Genomic DNA, 19,257 nt, shown 5'->3' on the forward strand with positions numbered 1-19,257 from the left:
ATTAACATTTTTTTTTGTTTTGCTTTTAATATTTAAGCATAAATCAGCTCAAGAGGGAAATTTCAGAAACAAGCAGTTCATCAAGCGTATGGATTAGTCCAGAGGGAGTCAGATATTCTAATCAAGCCTTCAATCAAGGGGAGTTATGTGATTGATACTTGAGAAGGAACTCAAATAACTTGAGGGTATATTGAAGGATATTCACTCATAAGGCAGGTTTTCTTAAAAGTAATGTAATGCTCCCTTCTGGCATATCAGAACTAATTGAGACAAATATGCTGGGAAGATCCTGAGTTGCTGTCTCTGAAAGGAAGGGGGAAAGGAGTCCTGCTCAAGTAGTCCAATTGCCTTTCTTTGGTTTAAATCACTGCAGTTTCTCCTTATTTAGAGCAGGATTAACATCACACAGACCAGACTGGACAGAACATATATTCCTTGTTTTACGGCAAGTGCCCCAGATGCTGAAGCTGTCATGTAAACTCATTGCTTTTTAAAAATAAGGTTAAGGCAAATGAGAACTACTAAAACCTGCATTTTTCTAAAAGGACCTTTCAATGTTTTGTATCTCTACATGTCTCTTCCTCTGTGTTGCAGATGCTGTGCTTCCAGTTGACAGTGGGAAGCAAGGGATCACATAGCTTTTTAAATGTGGGACTCATGAAGAATCTGGATGCACATCCCTCTGCATTGCTTTGGCATTTTATTTCATCCTTGGCTGTTGAACAGCAGGTTCTGGGTTTGCCAGTGGCCTGGTTATTCCTATACTTCACTTCAGTCCTGCTTCATGCTCTCTGTACAAAAAGCCTGTGTCAAGTAGCAATAATCTGAATTGTAGGTTGAAACTTGGCAATGCAAAGCTCCAAGTGCTTGGAGGAAGCTATATAGGTAGAACAGGATGGGTTGCTTGGAAAGAGATGCTAAAACTGGGGAAAAGAATGAAGAAATATCATCTGAGAATAGCTGTGGAAGGACCATAGCCAAAACTGTAGACTTTCCAAGTTTAGATCATTTGAATCCTCTGGGGATCCAGAAAGAGTCTCAGCTTCTGGCTCAATCTCTGTAACTGTAGGACTATGGGTTCAGATCCAGACTTTTCATCTGTTTCTTATGTATGTAATAGCCTGAACCTTAATCTTGGACATAACACCCTGAACTTCGGAGAAAACTGCATCTGGGTCTTTGTCATAGTTTTTAGAAAGCTGTTGTTGACTAGAGCAAGGTTCTTGCAGTAATGCTGAGAGGCTTAATGTTCAACCCCTTGCTTAAGCAAGGGGTCATGGCTGGAGAGTGCATAATGTCATTCAAAAATATTGAAAAAATATAAAAAAGAATTAGTTGTGTGCGCAACCTCCTGCCTTTGCCCTACCCCCGTGTATTCACCTCCAGCCCTCCCCAAAAATGTTGTCTAAATCAATTCTTAATATGCAGTGTTTGCTGAAACATGTTGTACTTGGCTGAATAGATACAGACAGTTAAGTCTATCAGTCAGCACTTGTGTTTTTGACCCGATAACCTGATTTTTATAATCAGTCTAGAACTACATAGAGTTTTAAAAATCATTCCAGAACTTTATCCATCAATCAAATAGATGTGTGAATAAATGGGAAAAAGTTGTGTAATGGTGCAAGATGATGCTCCGCGAATCATAGAATATCCTGGGCTGGAGGGTACCCACTACGATCCTCAAAGTTCACCTCCTGGCCCTGGACAGGACACTCCAAGAATCATGCCATGGGCCTGAGAGCATTTTCCAAATGCTCATTGGACTCCTTCAGGTTTGGTGCTCTGACCACTTCCTGGGGAGCCTGTTCCAGTGCCCACCCACCCAGTGAATGAAAAACATTTTCCTAATATCCAACCTAAACCTCCCCGACAGCTTCAAGCCATTCCCTTGAGTCCTGTCACTGGTCACACCGAGAGGAGACATCAGTGTCCATCCCTTCTCTTCCCCTCACAAGGAAGTTGCACACTGCAATGAGGTCTCCCCTCAGTCTCCTCAAGCCTAGCAGATCTAGTGACTTCAACCACTCCTCATCAGGCTTCCTCTTCCACCCTTCTCTTTCTTCACCACCCTCGTGACCTCCTTTGGATGCTCTGTAAGTGCTTAATGCCTTTTTTATATTGTGGTGCCCAAAACTTTTCACAGCACTCAAGGTGAGGCTATAGAGCAGAGCGGGACAATCCCCTCCCTTGCCCAGCTGGTGATGCTGTGCCTGATGGCCCCTAGGACAGGGTTGGCCCTCCTGGCTGCCAGGGCACTGTTGGCTCATGTTCAACTTGCTCATGTTCAATCCCCTGGGGCCCTTCCTGCAGTGCTGCTCTCCAGCCCCTTGTTCAGCAAAATGCAATGCTGGAGAATGTGGGCATCGATCCCACTACCTCTCGCATGCTAAGCGAGCGCTCTACCATTTGAGCTAATTCCCCCTGTGCACAGTTGGAAAAGAAATAACTATATAACAGATATCATAAAAATTGCTTTTGTAGTAATAATAATTGTTGTAGTGTGCGAGTTAATTTCTAGGTTGGTATGTTCTGTTCCCCCTGTGTTATAAAGTGGTTCAAGCCTGGGTCCCCACTGCTACCCTGATTGGTGATTTCCCTGCAGTTGTGAGTTGCCAGTCAATTACCTCCTCCCTTAAGTCAGTCTGTTAACCACTCCCTAGGTCCCTGTCTGTCATTTGGTAGCCCTGCTCCTAGTTCTAGAAAATTCTTCTTCCTCTCCATATGATTGGACCAGAAACCAAAGTCCCACCTCTTGTTACGTTGCATTTGCTAGCCGGTGCTTCAATTATCTCTGTGTTTCCACCCATGCTCTCCCTGATTGGTTCACACATTGTATCCACCCCTTGGTTAACCCCCTATATAAGCTAGTGTCTCTGCTACATGCTGTCTTTGTTCGGCTGGCCTCCCTGGAGGTACAATAAAGCTTTACATTGAACCCCTGGCCAAAGTCCACTCCGTTTTTCTTCCTTGCCTCTCTCGTTGTAGCCGCTGACTCCTGCTAAGGCACTGCCCAGACACCCGAGGTGCATCAGGGTAGTGCCCCACTTTGCCGCTGGCTGCAGTGTCGGAGCGCGCTGGCTGGAGTGTGATCTCCTCTCTCATAGGAGAGAGTAGAGGCTTTGAGGCACCAGCGCGGCAAATAATAATAATAATTAATAATAATAATAATAATTCTTCATGGTTTCTGGGAAGTGAATGTACGAATCCCATTCACTGTCTGACGCTTGAGTCTGTATATCTAATTCCTTGCATTTGGGATGGAATGTTGCGCATCACATCAGCAATTACCTGCACAACTGTGCTACATTTTGGCTTAGCTCTTCAGTGTAGGTTGGTTTGAGGACTCCTGGGTTCTCTTCATGACTTCATTCTTGGTTAGTTTTGGCCAAGTCATTAATACCTGTTACTCCTTTTTGCCCATTTATTATATGACTGTAATATTTTATTTGCCAGTTTTATGGAGCGAATGCAGACCAAATTTTGAGAAATTATATAAGACTAGAGTTCTAGAAGTGTGGCCTTTTAATCTGAAATATCTCAGTGTGTCTTTCTGTGACCTATACTTTTGACTTTTGCTATAAGGTTAATTCTTACTGTGCTTGGAAGGACATATAGACAGACAGCGTTAGTCCTATTTCTTCAGAGTGTGGTCAATCTGGCAGCTTCATGCTTGAGATCGGCATAAAGCAAATGGCAGTACTAAGGAAGGTTGAGAGTTTTCGTGGAAAACTAGTTGCTACAGAACCTGACAAAATTAATCTGGGATGAAAAGAAAGTTAAAGCATTTCCACAAAACACCACCACTGGCAAAAGGATTGATCTTTTTCTTCTTGTATACAGGTGCAGAGGAGCTTTGTGTGGCAGGATGATGGGATCGATCCTTGATTCCTTAACTGGTGTTCAAACTTGTGAATATGGAGTATGGATTGATACAGGTCTCTGCTGCCATTGGAGCTGCCTCATTTTTCAGAGGTCTTTTAAGACTAACCATCCCCCTCACTGGGATGATGGTAAGTATGTAGAGTTTTCAAGTATTTTTGTGGCCAAGGTTGAGTTTAACTTTTGCTGCTGCAACTAAATAAAGCACTGTGGGTACCCTGTGCACATTGAACCAGAGAGACATAAAGTATTGGCCTGTTTCTGGTTTGCCCCAAGAGGGTTTTTTGTTTTGTTTTGTTTTGTTTTGTTTTATCTGGGAACTTTTACTTGTGGATTGTAAGTTTGGAAGTAACACTGACTGAGAAATCTGACTGTCTCTTTTCCTATTTTTATTTTTTTTGAGATTACAGATATGATAATGCCATCAGGGGTTTACAAAGAAGAAAAGGGGTGTTTCTGCTGGGTTACAAAACAGTTGTAGGTCACACTGCTTGCTTTGTGAGTTCACGTCTGTGGGGGATGAGGGCCTTGTACAATTCACCTTTTAATGCTGGGGTTGAGTATGGCCTCCGGGATGGAGTAAGGATTTACAGTACAGGCAAGTGATCTAATGGGAAACCTCACAGGTCTCTCTGGTCAAGTTGTGCCTCATAGATTTCAAAATTTTGGGATTCATTTGGAACACATTTCACATTTCTGTTTCCCCCTCCTTTCGTAACAGAACATCTTGAGTCTGCACTACAACACTTTCCAGGCAAACTTCTGAAAGCTGAAGTATTTGCAAATAATATTCTTTTACTTAGAGAGCATGTTCTTTGCTCTCCCTGATTGCGACACCTGGGGACAGTGAGTTGTAAGGTGCAGCTGAAATTCAGCTTAATCAACAGAGAAATAAAGTTGAGGTCACAAGGGGGAAGTTTTCACCCTTCCAGGGCAGGACATTCACGGCCTGGGAGTGTTAGTGCGTGTGGAAATTTCACCCATGACTAAACCCAGACTTGGCTGCCCAGCTGGTTTTGCCCAAAAGTATCTCACTGAAATCTTTGCAGATGTCAGAATTCACACAGAGTGACTAAGTATGGATTTTCCCTCCTAGTATGCTGTTGCACAGTCTTTGATAAAGTAGCTGTTCATTGGCACTCACACCAAGCTGGCTCCATGTTAGTGATAGGTTGTGTAAATTCTGTAGCAAGCATTTCTTTTTCTTATGTTCTAGCTTGAAAGGTGTTGTGTGTGCAAGAAACCCTCTCTATTGTGAAATAATAATTAGACTGATTATGGAAAAAGTCATCCTTCAGTGTCCTCTTGGTGCTTTAGCACTTACTTATCCATTAAGTAATTAGGTAAAAATGAACTCTGCTATTTCTGCTTCTGTTATTACTGTTATGCATATTTTGAAGTTACTGGGTGAATTGTTGGCCAACTAAGTCTGTAAGACTTGAAGAGGGGAAAGTTGATGCCTGCACACTAGATGTAAGTTTTCTGAGAGCCCAAGTGATGACTAACTGTAATGTCTTTTCCAAAGTAGGCCTGGATTTTCTTGTAATGCCTCAATACATTTTAAGTATCATTTGTAAACCATTGCTTTGCAGTCTTTCTGCACGTATAAATCTTTAAGGGCAAAAGCAGTTGATTGATATTTTGCTCAGCTCATGAGACTGTGCTCTATCACAGAGAAACGAGAGGTGATTATAATTATATGCCAGAACACTTGCTGCTCTTAGATGCCAGGAACTGCTGTTTATTCAGCTCTGGTACAGGGGAAATTCCTACATTTTCTTTTCTTCAGTTTCTCCCTACTTTCCCAACTACCTGTACTTTTTCTCTGTTTTCTAAGTGCCTCTGCACGTGTACATACAGAGTATGCAAAGCAATATCCAGAAACTCTTAAGAACTGTAGGGAACCGAGTTGAAAAGGCCCTAGAAAAATGACGAGGATTGCATTGCAGTGCGTTCTGAATTCCCCTAGGTGTCATGTTCTAACCCTTCTGAGCCTCTCTCTGCACAGGCAGATTCTGTTTCAATTTATGTTCATCCAAGATAAATAGCTGCATTGCTTGAGGAAATATTAATTTTTGAGGAGAAAAAAAGGTCTTGGACATGACAATGCAAACACATAATTAAAAGGTTGTGCCCTCAAACCATAAAATGCACATATTTTTCCTATATTGTCTGATGGGTTCAAAAAGAATTGGAAATGTTTGTTTTGGCTTTTCACAGCCTTCCATTTGGAAACAGTTATGAATGTGGGACTTGTAGTGAACAGGTTTGTAAGATGTCTTTTTCCTTTTTTTCCCTCATGGCAGACCCCACAGGCATCTGCCCACCTCTTCTTTCTTGGCTGCTTGTTTCTACCCCCCATGCTGACACTTGACCCTTATTCTCAGCTTTTTGTGGTAAAGGGTAGATGTGGTGACATTTTTTTTGGCAAGTACAAGGAACAGCCTTATGACTTGCCTTCCCACAGCCTTCTGTTTCCCATGTCTTTTTAAGTGTCATGTGTCCTGGGCTTGCAGGCCTCAGGGTGCTCTAGACATGGAAGAGGAATAGCATCTTTCTACAGTGTGTTTGCTCTCTGGCTAATTCTGTATTTTTACCATTCCTTTCATTTTTACTTCTCAACAAAAATGTCTCACAAGTGTTAAAGAGGAAAGGTGGCTCTAGGCTAGCCTAGTATTAATGTCTGTGTCCAGTGCTGTTGATGTGCCTGTGTGCAAGCTGAAAGAAGTTCCATTTGCACCAATTTGGATCCTTTGTCCTGTGAGTTGAATTTCCTTCTATTACACATGATAGAAAACAATCCTGACTCTCCCCCTTTCTTGCCTGTTCTGTTCAAACAGAATTAAAGGAGCATATCACTTTATTGGCCAAATTTATTTCTCCAATAAATCTCTTCTGATGGATATGGGAAATCCAATTAATTCTGAAAAGGTTAAGACTCTAAACCCTTCTCTGAGTGTGAAACACTGGAATATCAGGCTTTTGACAGATGCAGACTAAAGGAGAAAAAGAGACTATTTCTTAGGATTTGGAAGTGGAAGTGCAATGTCATTACATAAATCAAAGGGAAATCTCCTCAGGGGTTTAACTCTCCCAAGAGAGGCTCTGTCCCAGAGTCTCCTCTGGGAATGGTGGGTGTGCCTGCTGTGAATGAACAGGCTGTGCTAACGGGCATGATGTTGGGAAATTGAAACATGACCATCTGATGGGGGTTCAGACCATTATGACAAGTTGCTTGTTAATATCTGTCTGAGTCTGCAATATGGCAGAAATAAAAAGTTTTATGTAAAATCATCTGGTTCTTAGGACAATAATGAAGGCTCAGAAATGAGGTTTGTTCATGCTTTCTGTTGTTTGACACCTACATTAAGACATGCTGTATATAATAAACTACACTGCTGTAAGTGACCACTGTCCTATAGATAGGAAATTTGATACTTCTTTGTTATACACATTCCATTAGTAATGGAAATGGACTTTTCTTTTTCGTAATTTGAATACCTCACTTGTAATGTGTACTTCTGACATGTTCCACAGTATTGCTACGGGTCATCTGGACTAGGTGTGATGAAATAGCTCTGACAGCACATAGTAACAACTAAATCCTTACCTCTCCCCTCTCTGTGTATTCCTTCAGTACCTATAATTTAGGCAAAAGGTACTTACCTGAAATTATAGGCAGGATGGGTTGTTGGAAAGTCTGGGGTTACCCTTCTCAGTTCCTCTGAGAGAGACTCTCAAGAAGCTTTAGTCCTCCCTTCACAAGAAATTTAAGTGGGGCATTGTTTTATGGGTGTGACATGAGGATACAGCACAGACAACCACCCAATCCAGGTAACTAGAGAGAAGTTATAACAAAATCAGAATGGTGATTTAAGATGTTAGAAAAATAAGCACAAAACTTCTAAAATGCATGTCAAATCTGCCTGGTACCAGTGCAGGTTTTTCATCAGAGAGCTGCTCAGTAATTGTAGGATGCAAGATGCTGCATTTGAAACCCTTTGCAGCGATGATGATGCAAGCAGAAGGGATGCTTTTGAAAATGCTAGCATTTTCAAATGTAAATTCTGAGTCTTTCCTTCTTGAGATCAGTAAGGTAATAGTGCGTAGCTGATGTTTGAAGACCAAACAGTGAAAACAATCTCTGGCTGCTAAAGAGACCATCAGGAAGCCAAGAATCCTCATTGACCTAAATTTCTCTCGAGAGAGTCCAGATCTAATGGATGAGAGCTCTATTCTACAGACAAAGATGGATAAATTGTACATTAATTGGGCAAGAAAATAGTGATATGTATCAGGCTTGGATTAAATGTGAATATTAATTGAGTTTAATTAATTAAGTTCTCTGGTTTCTTCTTGACAAATGGGATGCCAGAAAAAGCCTGTATAGCTGTACCTTTGAGAATTGTTGTGGGTCCCTTCCAACTTGGGATATTCTGTGATTCCCCGTTACAGTGAAACAGTAGTGCCTGTTAGCCTTGAGCAGCCCCTACCTCCATCTGGGTGAGGGCTCTTTCTGCCACCCTGACCTCCGGTTTTTCCCTCTTCCCATCTGCTCCTGCAGCTGGAAAGCAGGGATGAAAGCAGATCACAGTATGAAATGGTTTGTCCCTCCCTGGTTTATAAGTGCCTGCTGGTACTTGCTGTGTTGTGTAGGCAATGAGGACAGCCTGCAAAGGGAGCTGGGGTTACTCCAGGAGGTGCCTTGGCAGAGCTGGCTGGACTTGGAGGTGCAAAAGATTTTCAGTGCAAACTATGTCTTATGTGAGACTTGTTCATGCACTTGCTGCCTTAGAACTTGCTATGGTAAGAGAAAGGCCAAGGTCATGTTGGATGGGACTTTGAGCAACCTGGTCTAGTTGATGGTGTCCCTGCCCATGGCAAGGGGTTTTGGAACTGGATGATCTTAAAGATACCTTCCAACCCAAATCATTCTATGATTCCATGAAGGAAACAATAAAAATACCCTTCAAACAGCTGACTTTAGAGTCAACTAAAGTGCAGGTGCCTTTCTGTAATATATTGTTTCCACGTACTTTGTCTTAAGCTTGTTATTTTTATTTTTTTGTAAATTATTAAATGGTCAAAGTGAGTGCTGGCACAAAGCTGGGCTTCTGTACCAGTGCCCTTATGTTGTTGCAAATGGAGCAGCAGCTGACCCTGCAGTGATGGGGCTAAGGAGCTGTGGCACAGCCATGCTGTGAGATTCAGAAAATGGAGACCATTCAGTCTTGGTCCATGACAGGTTTCCAGGGCAGGTCTTATGGCATGAGGAATTACAGGAAGCAGGATATTTTGCAAGATGTCAAATTAAATGTTTTAATTGGTCCTTTTTGTAGTAAAAGAAACCAATCTTTTTTTCAGCACATAAAACAATGGTGTTACATCTGGCTAGTTGACGAGGGGGGACTTCCCTTCCAAATGCATAGTGCCATCCAAAGTGTGATCTTTTCCTAGATAAGGATTATAGTTTGCTGAAGTGTGAGGAGAAAAATTCTCTGAGAGCTGAATATGCTTTTGGCATACCAGGAAGCAGGAGAACAGGCTGATTTGAAGTAAGATTAATATGATCTTATGGTCAAATATAGTAAAATAACTCTGGTTGGAGTGATGGTAAACACTGAAGTCTGCAAGAGCTTGTTTTTTCCCCACCACTCAGTTTAGAATGATTTCAAAAAGTTTGCTTCTCCTCTATTTTTGACCTAAAATGAGGACTTCAGATTTTTTTTACAAAAACCTTGGACATTTCATCAGAAAGCTGAACATCTGGGAAACTCCAACTAAAGGAAAAATTTAAAAAAATTACTTGTCTTCCTATAAACTTTGTTGTTCCACATTAACATTTTTCTTTAAGGAATGAAATATTTGCCTTGAAACACCAAAGAAACTTTCTTGGTATGTTCAAGAAGGAGGCCCAATACATGGTGCATCGTGGGAGATGTAGTTTAATTTGAGAGGCCTAGCCAAATCCAATTTTAAAATTCTCTAGAGATGACTATATAGCATTCCAAATGAAAGCTTCTTGGGTTCTAACCTGAAAAATACTGCTCTGTAGGGATGATAAACAATTTGTCAGGTCATTGGAACATTTGATAAAAGATGTATGCTTGTAGGGAAAGTGAAATGAACTCTTTTTTTCTTTCTGGATGGTAGCCTTGTGAACCCAGCCCAAGAAGGTCAGAACAAGTCCCCTCTGAATTCTTCATTCATCATCTGAATAGAAGAACTGCACCTGTGGGACAGTTGGTTAGCCTGCAGGTAATTCCCAAACTAGAAGAGAGTCCAGCTTTATCTCTAATATAGCTGTGTCAGCTTTGGTACCAGGTTTTATCAGTAAAATAAACATAAATGACTGAATTGTACATGGATTCAATTGGCACTGAGAGTTCAGTTGTGCATCTGAAATATTGAAATTGAGATTGCATCTCTCTTTTAAATACACACATTGGAAATGAAGTTGTAATTTGAGAAGATAACATTTTTATATAGTCATTTTTCTGGCTCTAGCTATCAGTAGCTTTAAAAGTATTTTATAAATAAAGGGATGTAGTGTATTATAACATGCAATGGTACACTTGGGACATGTAACACAAACCTTAATGAAAGTTCACGAGAATTTAACATGCAGAAATTATTTTTAATTCACAGTATCTTATCTGTTTTCAGTTCTTTTGAATTACAAAATGCAATTGGGATGTTTTAAGTACTAATTCTTTGCCAAATTTAATTTGTTTCCATATTAAAGGTATTTCCCAGTTACACTGACATGAAAAGCATATGAAACCATTAAATGTTGTTATATTTTTAACTTTAAAACTTTCATAATGCTGCCAAGAGTGTTTTTTCTCTGGGAGAAAAACTACCATAATAAGCATATATATATATGTACATACATATATATATATACACACACACACACACATATATATATACATATATATATATATATATATACACACACACACACATATACATATATTTTTTTTTTCCAGGCCTGAGGGGTTCATAATAATTTTGAACGAAACTCCCCATGTAAATGGGTGCTCTGATGAATGGGGGCTTGGGGCCAGAGATTCCCATTTGATTATTGGGCCCTGCTGAAACAGGAGCAAGTGGTTAGAGAGCACAGCAGTTGCTGGGCTGGACACGATGTGTCAATGGGATGGAGGCTCTTACTGTAGGTCCTGAGAGAGGTAAATCCCTAAGGAAGGACCGTGGTCCTCACTTGGGCAGAGCAACATGTTTTGTTGCTGCAGTTTCTATGTGTCCTCTGTGTTTTTGGAAGAGGAATAAGACTCTTCAGGACACACATGGTGATGGCAGTGAACGTGGGTGAAAGGTGTACTGCTGTCATGAACAAGACTGAATGGAGATGGCCATCAAGGGGAAGCTGTGAAGGCACGTGGAAAAGTAGAAGCATAGAGGAAAAGAGGAGCATAAATGGTATCCAGAGGGACCTGTCCTAATGACAGTTCTTCTCTCATTGTGAAATACCAAAGAGTGATAATGGAAAAACTCTTGAGTGCCCGATGGATGTGGCAGAGCAAAGCTTGCAGAGCCAAACCTGAGCTCTTTTCTTATATCTCTGAAACAAAACCCCACCAACACCCCAAACTGGCAGTGGCCAACCAGGTTGTTATGCATTGGTGAGTTGTGCAGCAGCAGGTGATTTCTGCAGTCCCTGATGCAACATGTGCACAGCAGTGCCTGATTTCAGAAAGGACAAAGTTGTACAGACTGTGGAGATAATTGGAGTTGTGTTGTCTGGTGCTTCAGATCATGTAGCAAATGGTTGACATCAGGTCACTCTAGTTATACTGCTCCCATTTCACCCTGTTCCTCAGTCTGACCCTTGTTTAAAGAAAAGATAATTTATTTGGAAGGCTTGAGTCATACTTTTCCCTTTCTCCCACTTGTTTAGCAGAGTGTATGCAATACTCGGGAGGCAAGAGACGAAGACAAGGGAGAACTGGCTGTAACAAATGACTGCATCCTCACAGCACACTTTGGCAGCACAGGCCTTGGGAGATTTCTGATTGTGCCTTCCTGTGACTTGGTCAAGATGGAAGGGCATGAAAGGGACATTGTGTTCCTGGAGCAGACACGGAGAGAAAATGATAGGGAGCACACTCTGTCAGGAGAGGCATTGCTGTGTGAGAATGCAATAGAGGCTCATGACAGGTCAAGTTGTGCTTCATAGGGGCAGATGAGAGAAGATTCTGACCCTTGTTTTAGAATGAGTACACACGTGCATGCTCTGGATCAGGGAGCATTTTTTTGCACTGCTGGCTAACAAGGCATGTGCTACAGAGTCCTTACCGAAAGGGCAGGAAGGCATGTGTGCCCACCCAACAGGCAAGTTCAAATTGTCTCCTCCTTAGTTGCTTAAAAATAGTTCAAAAATAGATGCCTTAAATGCTGTTACTCCAGCAGGATTACTCAATAGTGAATTTAGCTTTGGATTCTCTCCATGGCCACAGTCTTCATTTTAACTCCTCATGAAAGAATGCCACAATGCTGCTTTTCCATCTGATTTTGGTGGGGAAAGGAAAATCTTTTGCAGAAGCTGGGACAAATGAGTACTATTCAAGATTTTTTCACATCATGTTTCCTTAAAGAAGGCAGAGGAAGTGCATAATTATTTGGAAAATAATTTGGCAGGGTCTTCCCAGTGCTAGGCTGTTTAATGCATCAGCCCGTCACACTTAAACAGTTTAGGGATCACTTACCATTTTTTGATTACACCTGAGATGGTTCACAGAAGTTGTTTTGACAGGGCCTAGCTTTCTGTTACTGAGCTGCCTGATATTTTTTCTAATGAAGAGATTAAACCCTAGTAAAACAATTTTTCAAAATCTTCAAGTCTGCAGGTATTCCTACCAGGGTAAGTATTTGCTCTCCTTCCACTGCCTGTTGTGAGGAGCCCAGTGTGTTCAAATGGTATGTTTTACACTTTTTCAGATTGCAACCTTTTTACAAAGAAGAAGAGATGCAGAATAGTGTGGTACAGACTCTAGCCTTATTCAAAGTAATCCCAAAATAATTGGTGTAACCATGCATAATCAGCAAACACCTAGTGTTCAATACACTAGGTCCTACTATTTTCTGTTGAATTTACTCCAACTAGGGGAAGAGCACTGTGTGTTTTTTGGCAGTAGCTTTTCTGGAAAATGAAGTAAGTGAAACTGTTCTCATAGAGAAGGGGATGGGGAATGGTTTCAGGACCTCAGATTTTGTAATGCAGTTCTTTAAGAAACTGGCAGTGAATGAATATCTAGGCTCATTTTAGACAACAGCAAGATTTTGTAAGTTTTCTGTTATTTCAGGTCTAATCTCCCACTGAAGTTAAAGTTGAAATGAGTTTCTCAGCCTGGGGTGTACAGAGTTTATCAAAAAGCTTCGGTAAAAACCTTGTGTAGTCTGCAGTTGTCTGTAGTCAAGTGTCTCTTTCTTCTCCAGCCTTTTCTAGACCTCAGGAGCCAGGAACATTTAGAATTCTGGCATTCTGCAGATGTTGGTTTTAGCTTCACTTAAATACGACAGAGATTCACTGCAGTTGTCTACTTTATTTTAAAAAATGCTCATGAATCACAATTAATGCATAAATGCATTCTGCAATACTGTGAGTTAAAAAAGTACCAGGTTGCTTAGCTGGGTTATTATACAGTACAGAGCTTGTTTTGTATAGATTTAATATGTGAGCCTGCTGAAAGTTTGGGCATATTCAGCAACACACATACACAATGCTGCTCTTTTTTATTAATAGAAAGTTCACTTGACACAACACACACCAGTGTTACCTTTCTGACACAGATTTAGACAGCTTTGAAACCTCCTTTCAGGGTTTCATGTCTGCTGTGTACATAAGGTGAAGAGCCAGCTTACAGAAAAAATCACTGATAGATGTCTTTCCAGGGCATCTTGGCAAGAGTCACTGCTATCACCAATACTGTTTCTGGTATCACTTGCATTCATTGCAGCAACCTGTCAAAACAGGTGTATTTATAGGCCTTGAGGGACTGAAACAAGAAATCAAACATTTGCATAGCATTTTCCATCAAGTTCCCAAGGACTGAGACTCAAAGGATTTTGATATGTTTCCAGGGATTGTTTAGCTGTGCTGAGTAATTCTATGCTCTCTTTTGCAGTCAATGTTCCACTTCTAGGTCTTAGAAAAAAAATTCTCTCTCCTACCAACGAAATCATCAGCAAAATGCTGGTTGGCTTCAGAAAAACTCACAAAAATATTTAAATTCACATCAGAGAAAACTGGCATGAGAGCTTACTTAACACTACAAATTAAGTTATATTAAGAAGTAGTGCGCCAGTGTGATTAATTAGAACTACTTTGCTTAAAAAGTATGTGCCTTGCACTGAGATATTTTTTCATGCTCTGTGTTGGCAGCAGTTAAGCTCTAGGGTACTAGAGGCTGCCTACTCCTTGTAATGGCTTGGAATAGTTAATGGTGTTGAGTTCTGGAAGAGGAAGAATCCCACTAATTGTGCAATCCTCCTGGCACTAGGGTTTGGCAGGACGTCCTCACAGTGAACCTACGCTGGGTGTGCCGCCCTTTGTAGAGTGTGATGCACAGCTTCGTGTGCCTCAGGCTGCAAGAAATAATAATTTTCAGCAGGGTGAGGGAAATTTAGTGCATAACTTTTCAGGGCTAGCATGACAATCGTGACTTTTCAGGAGATTTATGTGTACTGTAATGCAGCATCCCATTTTTCCAAAAATTTTTAGTGGTGATGGTGGTGAGTGATAAGGAGACAGTAAAGCAAATTGAGTTAATGAATGTAGTCCTAAGACTAGAAAGGATTTCTTTAAAGGTGAAGTGCACAGGAAAGGAATATTTTTCACTTTGTTTTCAAGAGAGAGATTAATGCAAGTTCAGGAAGGGAGTATTCAGTTGTATCGATATGTGAAGAAGGTGCCTCTTTTGGCACAATCCCAGATGGAAATAGTGGATCATGATAACAGCATTTTAATTCATGGTTTGTCAGGATATTATTAAGTGGCAATTAAAGTGACTCAAGTGTTCCAACACACAGGTTGCTGAGGGCCAGCAGATGATAAGACCAAGATTAAAGAAATCGAAATGCAGATCTACATTGTCTATGAAATGGTTGTGACAATAGAAGTAACTTAATCCTGTTTGATGTTACTTCCATAAACTCCTATTCTCAAGAAAGCTTCATGTGCAGCTCTTTTACTTCTGTGACTAGGGAATTGTAGTCTCCTTCCATTCTTTACATCAAATGATTAGCTTGCAGCCTTGTTCGTATTTGCTCCAAGAGAAGAATGATCAAAAGTTTTCTGCTGGCTCCAAGCCCTCCACTCTTTGGAAATGTTCTCTTGATCGTGAACAATTTTTTCTTGGTGCCTTTTCTAAATAGGAGCAAAAATTTCCAAGGAGGGAAGTTCTGGTTGTACACGCAAGAACTGAAAGGTGCTTTCCAGGGGGAGTGCGTACTCTTCCACAAAATCTGGGAGAAGGCTTGGAAACTGTACCCAGAGGTAGTGTATTGTGCCAGCTGCAGCCTCAACTCCAAAACTATTTGGTTTGGCTGGTACTACCGAGACTTCAAGTCCCTTCCCATCCACCCCCTTTTTAAACTTGCTCCCATATGTACTGTCTTGTACCTTTGTCCTGCAGCTACTTGTTGTTTTTTTTTTTTTTTTTCCTAAATGTTTTTTTAATTCCAAGCCTTTTGGTTTAGTGTAACCTTGTGAAAAATGACAAAATTATTTCTTCTGGGTTCCTTGCTTCTTCCAAGGATGGTGATTTTTATATTATCTGAAGGAATAAGATTTTGCCTTTTCTTTGTTCAGTTGGCCAGAAACCTCTTCTACTTGAACAAATCTTGAAAAATTAATTAAAATACAAAATAAATATATATTTTTTTCTCTTTTTGATGGGCCCTCACTTCTGCATTTGTCCTTGTAAGCTGCAAGTAGCAAGAGAGATCTCTGGCTAAGTGGGTTTTCAGTAGAAGAAAATGGATTTACACAGTGTAGCTAGCTGATGATTTTTTCCTTTTATATTATTGGAAATATCAAGGGTTCAGGGAATATTCACTGTGTCAGCAGCCTTGCGTCTAATGAGGTTGTTTGGACTCTGCTCTCTGAGCCACAGTAAAATCTTTGAAACATGTTAGTCACAATTTAACTGAAACTGGGGGAGGTTTTTAACAGTGAGCTTTAAGTAAACTGCATCTTTTTGAATTTCCTGGGCAGCTGCTTTTCTCTCTTTGATGTACTGTGCCTGGTGATGCTGTTAATGAAATGCATAATTATGTGTTACATAATAAAACAGAGCTAACATGAAGGTGCCTAATAGATTATAATGATGTGGAGGCCTGAGAAACTAAAGACTATTGGGGGCTGTTGAAAAGTTCCTCTGGTGACAAAGATGATGTCTAAAGAGGTTTGAATAACTGTGCTGATAAATTAATTGTGGTTTCTTTGTGTGTAAATGACATTTTTCAGGATTTTGTATATAGAGAGATCATTGAAAAAAAAAAAGTACAATTTACTAGGCTGCTGATGTATGAAGTGTCAGCATCGAGTGCTTCCAGTGCCTATTAGAGCTGCTGGCTTTGCACAGACGGGTGCCCTAGGCAAAGACATTTTTGGCACAGCCTGTCTCACCCACAGGATCAAAAGGAACCAAAAAAAAAAAAATAAAAATCTGGCAATATGCACAGAGAGTAAATTGCGTCCTAAAGAGCAGCCCCTAGAATGCAGTCTTGGAATGACTATTGATAAATTCTGCTTTATGGCTGAAGAGTTGTACGCGTTTTGTGACTGTCCCCAACTTCCCTCCCTCCTTTCTCCGCTTTTGTCACCTTTCTCTCTCCCTCTGTAATAATCTGTATAACTTGTTCCTTTCGGAGACTCTTTAGGAGCTGGTTTGTACACATAGGCATTTTTAAAGGAGAGGGTTTATAAGCTTCCAGCCCTGGACCACATGGGCTCCTGATGGCACTGGGCTGTGGCTGGGCTTGCTTGGCTGCTGCTCTGGGCTCACAAGGGTCTGTCTGCTGGGAGAATTAGCATGCAGGGAGCTCCAGTATGGATTTACTGCCTGCTAGTTACTTGCCACTAATTCCCTTGGGTGGACGATTCTAGTACCTACTAGGAGAGCTTTTGTGCAGGTTAGCATAAAGAGTGCTTTTGTGTGAGTTAGGCAGGCTCCTTTTTGAAGGTGAAATACGCTGTTTTTCTCTTCCCAAGCACCAAGGGTACTCAAATGGGCAGTTAGTGCCGAGTAGCTAATATGCAGTAAATTCACACCCAAACTCACTGAGCATGAACTTCCTCGTGCAGCCGAATCGGAGGCTCTGCACTTTGTCTCTCTCAGCAGGGAGCAGATGGCCCTTCTCTAAACAGGGAATACCAATAAAGCCTCATGAAGAGCACAGATATATTGTGTGCATGAAGATTGGTGCCTGTCCATGTGCTTATACGAGATGACTTGAATCTATCACAGTGCTTGGGTTAACTTCTGCGTCCGTGATTTTTGTTAAGATACCCTAAGGAGAACTTTGCTGGTGAATTGCCATCATCTTTGTCATTAGTAGGCAGTTTTAGCTGCAGGTTTTGATTTCTTCCTTCTTCATCAGCACCAAGACAGCATACTTTTATTATATGAATGACTACATCTTTCATGTGTGAATCTTTCTTTGTTGTAATTCCCTTTTCCAGAATTTATCTGAACTCTCAATTAATGTTTTTCTCTAGGTCTCTAAGTATGTGGATATGAAATCAAGTCAATTTTAGATAAGACTTTGCTTTAGCCTGGGGATCATAAATAACTTGATCTGTAATTGCTGTATAACTTCACTTTATTTTAAGATCACATAATGGGTTAAATTTTCGTGCAAAGATTTCTTGAAATTTTATAAATTATTTTATCTGTTTTTTATGCTTATGCTTAAAACATATCATTGATTTCTAAGTCATCTGCACGTTTTCTTTATGTTTTTGCTCCAGTATTCCCTATATCCAAGAAAATTTTGTGTCACAGAAATTGCGTCTCCACCTTCCATCTATAGTGAGAGTTCTGAACAACTCCACTGGCACTATTGTGGCCAAAGTTTAAATTTACTTACATACAAAAGATATTGCTCAAAATGCTTTTAACATGTCTTTTAAAAATGACCTCAGCCATCCTAGCATGCCAAAGATAAACAGCATTTCTGCTCGACAGGCGTTAACCCTTGGAAGAAGTGAAGTCCAGTGCTGAGTGCAGAGGCACTTGCTCTTAGCATTCAGAGGGCTGTTGTAGAGAGGAGCCATCCTCCCTCCAGATCCCAGCACTGGAGAAGGCTGCAGGGCTGGAGAAAATCAGCACAAGCCTCAGGGTTTCTCAGTTGCAGATGTAAAATGCTGATGAATGTTTCCGACAGTAAAGGAGGAGGGTCTGGGCCAGGTCAGCTTGACTGTTCCTCCTAGAGGATAGAAGAGTAGGAGGAAGGGATAAAGTGGGATGAAAAACAAGAAGAGGTTGCTGGTGAGTCAGGCTCTGGTTCTTGCTGTTCTGAAGATATCCTGCATAGGTTAAAACAATCACTTGAAAGTATTTTTTAGAGTTTAAGTTTCAAGAGTTTTTATATTTAGAGTTTCAGAGTGCTTTTATAGCTTTTTATAGTAATTTTTACTGTTGGTTTTATTCCAGAAGAGTTTCCTGTAGCACAATACTTTAAAAAAACCTTATAAAGAATCCACAATAAGGATACTCCATTTGTGTGAATGAGTTGCAGCAGAGACGATGAAGCAATTCTTAAGATCCCACAGTTGCTGTTTTCCTTTCAACTGTCATGTTCCTGTTTTTAAATAAAACAGTTGAATGCTAGGTTTAAAGAGAAATTCAAAGAATGCTGTGGTGTTATTGGAAATATCTGCCTATGTCCAAGCAGAAAGGACAGTTGCATGACTCTGTTGTACATGGCTGACCATGCCATATGAGTCCTTTGTTGGGATATGCTGTAAATCATCCTGAATGTTATCTTTTCAAACCCAGAACAGAGACAGGAGGGTGAAAATTTAAGTCTGGATAAATTTCCTACAGCTTATCATGCAGAAATGTGTTTATTGGCATTCTTTGAATGTAGATATTTGAAGTGCTTAACAATCTCTAACTGATGAGGTCTATTAAATGGCCATGTGCTGTAATTCACTTTGTCTGAGTTGTAGAAAAGTTCCTGGGCAAAAGCTTCTTAGTCTTATAAGGAAAAGTTGCCTATTTAGTCCCAGGGTAATTGCTAATGAATATACCTGTTTAACGGGATGCAATGAAAGGGGAAATAGTGGGATGTGAAAGGAGATGGCAATTTTTACTAAAAAGCCTTAGTAAGGTATCGTAAGGACAA

The 19,257-nt window shown here is 40.6% G+C and overlaps 1 non-coding gene and 1 pseudogene across 1 annotated transcript; one reads left to right on the plus strand and one right to left on the minus strand.

Annotated features, from left to right (window-relative positions):
- The window catches only part of LOC119696960, an 87,322-nt pseudogene that overhangs the window by 23,806 nt on the left and 44,259 nt on the right, over positions 1 to 19,257 (plus strand).
- On the minus strand, positions 2,352 to 2,424 carry TRNAA-AGC. The gene has a single exon. It is a non-coding gene; the product is annotated as a tRNA-Ala (tRNA).

Source organism: Motacilla alba, chromosome 2, assembly GCF_015832195.1.
Source record: "Motacilla alba alba isolate MOTALB_02 chromosome 2, Motacilla_alba_V1.0_pri, whole genome shotgun sequence".
In the NCBI taxonomy this organism is placed as follows: domain Eukaryota; kingdom Metazoa; phylum Chordata; class Aves; order Passeriformes; family Motacillidae; genus Motacilla; species Motacilla alba.